The following is a 3,922-nucleotide window of genomic DNA, read 5'->3' as shown; positions in this document are numbered from 1 at the left end:
TACAAAAATCGACAGCTGCAAAAATTTTTTTTCTTAAATTACTCGATCTGCACTTTTTCACGGCTGGCAGTTTTGCGCTTTCCCTGCGCATTAGCATCCATTTCCCTTATTTTCTTTTCCTTTCGACTTTCTGCTTCTAGTTCTCGCTTTACTTATATACATACATATTATGTATGTACATACATAACCATGTATATATGTATGTAGATATGTGCCTTCATTATTATTTATTTCATTAATATTTATTGCTTTGCATCTCGTCCAATACGCCGCGACCGCTCCCACAGCTTCCACCAAGTAATTTCAAATAAAAATTCCATTCAATACGAAACTCGCGCACTCTGAAAACCGGTTTGAGGTTTTTTGCCATTTTCTGTCATTTTTATTTTTACTTTTTGTCCATTTTTTTTTCATAGTGTTGTTGCAACCGCTGCTACATGCTGCTTGTTGCTTTTGTATTTGTTGGATAGGCTAGGTAGCTGGGTATATTTGTAAGTAAGTATGTATTGCCGTCGTGCTTATTTGAACTTTGTGCAAAATGAGAAACAAGAATTAATGAAAAAAAATTAAAAATAAAAATATAAAAGAAACAAAGAAGTATGAAAAGCGTCGGCTGTGTGTATACCTACACACATACAACTCAATGAATACCCTGTATACTTACTATGTATATATGTATGTAGATGGTTCATTTGCACAAATACTTACATACTTATATACATACATACATAAGTATGTCTTTTACTCTTTTCAAATGCATTTGTGTGCGCCAAAAGCTTGAAAATATAAGCAAAATGCCAATAAAAAGTACAAAAATTAAATTTTAGAAGCAAGCAAAGAAATAATTAAGTAAGTATTTGAAATTACAAACGGGTTCAAATAAAACTGTACATTTATATTTGTGTGTGCGAAGATTAAGGTGCGCAAAGTGCGATTCTCGTAACTGCGAAAATTTCTTTTTTTCAAATATCTTGCTTTTTTCTCACGGCAATATAAGTTTTCGAGCTCCGTACCAATATTAAAAAATGTATTAGCTCTTCTTATGTACATATATATGTATGTATATAGATCGCTTAAAACTTGTGTATTTTCTCATTTTTATAGTAATGCCATCCCTTAGTAAATTTCAATGACATTTTTTGATCGGTTGTACTGAAGCTATAATACCCATCAAGAATACAAAAGAATCCTTACAAGTACTTGGATCGGGCAGTTTGTATGGCAGCTAGCTTTGCGTTAGAGACTCGATCTGAACAATTTCTTCGGAGATTGCATCGTTGTTTTGGACAATAACCCATGCAAAATTTAGCTAAAATATCTCGTCAAATGAAAGAGTTTTCCATACAACCACTTGCTTCCGCTGGTTCAGTTTGTATAACAGCTATATATTATAGTGATCCGATCTCAACAAATTCTTCAGAGTTTACACCACTGCATTTGGCAATAATTTATGGCAAATTTCTTGAAGAAGCTATCCATACAACCACTTTATGCCAATTGTTCAGTTTGTTTAAGCTTGTATAGCAGCTATATGCTATAGTGGTTCAATATCGGTCATTTCGACAAATGAATAGCTTCTTGGTGAGAAAAGAACGGGTGCAAAATTTTGGATCGATATTTCAAAAACTAAGGGACTATTTCGCATATATACAGACAGACGAATGTACAGTCGGACGAACATGACTAAATCGACTCAGCTCCTCACGCTGATCATTTACTTATATTCATATATAAATATATAGTTTAAAGGGTCTCTCACGTTTTATTTTGTGTATTACAAACATCATGGCATACTTTACATACCCTGTTAAGGGTATAAAAATATACGACTAAACTATTTTAATTCGACTAAGAACTATTAGGTCTATGACTATATAAGCAAGCGCAACTCTTTTGGAATGGAATCTAAAAATTAGCAGGAAGACGGTAAAATTTTATAGCTTCAGATTTGCTATACTTTGTATATAACTATTTTATGTTGTTTTTTTTTTTATGTGAATTATACTATTTTATATGCTTTTCTTAAATAAACGTATAAAATATAGTTATAGACGCAATAAGTTCCCAGTCCTAGAGTTCCGAAACAACTTAAAAGCCGATATAGTGCTTAGTGATTAAACACCTCAAATAAATCACACGATATTATAAAAATGTCGTCACTAGCGCAGTTCGTTCCACACTAATGTTATGGCATTTGTATTTGCGAAGTAATGAAGTAAATGCATACATACTTATTTATATGTACAATATAAATACGTATATAATAAGTATTCAAAATCTTTATACAATTTTGTGAGTATACTCAGATATATTTCATTCATACTTACATACATATGTACATACATTTCTATATAAAAATCGCAGTCAATTCAAGACTTCAGTGCTTTTTAAGAGCCCTACTGAGAGAGCTCGTCTGGAAATTGTTTGTTTTTTGATTATAAAAGAAAAAAATATATACTCGTATATACTTGTATGTATATGAATGTATATATTTATGTAAAAATATTTTTAATTTTTTTGTCATATCAGCTTTTTGAAATTTCACCTTAATTCGAAAAAATCATCAAAATTTGAAAAATTTAACTAGAAAGTTAAAGCGTGTTTTCCAGCTGCCAGGCTTATTATTGATTGTTTAGAACCAAGCTTCTTTTTTTAGTTCTATTATTTATTATATTCTTTAGTTTAGTTTTATGAAAAAACAGATTTCAAGGCTTTCTACAATATATGACCTACATATTTCTGTTGCTATGTGTTTAGGCACATTAAAGGCTTTTAGCAACAAGCTCACGGGAACCTACCAGTTAATAACGTTTCAAGCATTACTTGAATTTGTATTGCTTAACTCCAGACACAACTCACACTGACCTATACATTTATATAATGTTCCAAAAATATTCCTGGAACTTTGATTCTTACCAGCTACCTGTAGCACCTTGTTTACATTTCCAGGAAGACTTCTAGGTAGAATCTGTATTTATATGTATATATTTAAGTATATAACATAAATTGTTCTCTTCACTATATTTTCGCTTTTAGTAGGTAAATTTCACGATTCGTATTTAAGTGTGGCTCACTTTGTATCTATCAATTCTGTTCCTATACATATGAATACAAATACAAACGAATTTTAATCTTCGTGCTTGATACCTACTTCTCAGCTGTTTTAAATTATTGTTATTGCATGTCATTCCAGGTAAATATGCAACTATTCAATTGTAAACACAATCCACTCCGCACGGATTATAAGCAAAATCCGTAACCAACTACTATTTTCTTAAACTAACTGTACGCAAATATCATGGCAAAGAGAAGAAACTACAAAGCCTACAATTCACACTAATTTTCCTTTCCAAATCGTATCTGAAAGCCTCTGTGTTTACTGTCAATAAGATACCCACATTTTTCGAACAAATAAGGCAGTAGAAACTATCCAAGGATCCAACGTTCCCACGACAGTCGGCTCTACGTAACTGTAATGGACTCGAACTTTTTTTCGGCCAAGCACTGTCAACTCGGCAGAATTCTGCCGCTACAAAAACAACAACAACACCCCAGTATCCACAAAACACCAATAAAGTCAACCAATCTTTATGTTCCTTCTTGGTACTTGATACTGTTACATTCGGAATCATGCTACTTTCATTCGAATATTCCTCGAACAAACTCTATTAAATAGATCAGTTTTTTCTATGTGGCATCTACTTCTCTACGTAGTACCACTGATTTTGTTTTCGGAATATTGCTAAAATCTATAAAAGCATTGCGGTATTAGACGGCTCTGGTTGTCTACGTGATTTTCAACAAAATATATTAAATTGTGTAGACAATATTTTTTTAAAACAGTGATTTTTTACTCTGCCACTTCTCTGAAGCTTGCGTAAATAGTTGCAGTTGAACTTTGTTCGACGTCCGCTGCAGCAGC

At 32.2% G+C, this 3,922-nt stretch overlaps 1 long non-coding RNA gene across 1 annotated transcript; it reads right to left on the bottom strand.

Annotated features, from left to right (window-relative positions):
* Positions 1-379: 379 nt before the first annotated feature.
* On the bottom strand, positions 380-3,750 carry LOC138857373 (uncharacterized). Its single transcript, XR_011396441.1, has 2 exons — positions 2,799-3,750; positions 380-527 (listed from the first exon to the last, which is right to left on the bottom strand). It is a non-coding gene; the product is annotated as an uncharacterized lncRNA (long non-coding RNA).
* Positions 3,751-3,922: the final 172 nt, after the last annotated feature.

The sequence above is a fragment of the Bactrocera oleae genome, chromosome 5 (genome assembly GCF_042242935.1).
Source record: "Bactrocera oleae isolate idBacOlea1 chromosome 5, idBacOlea1, whole genome shotgun sequence".
Lineage (NCBI taxonomy): Eukaryota > Metazoa > Arthropoda > Insecta > Diptera > Tephritidae > Bactrocera > Bactrocera oleae.
This window is presented reverse-complemented; position numbering and strand designations above follow the sequence as displayed.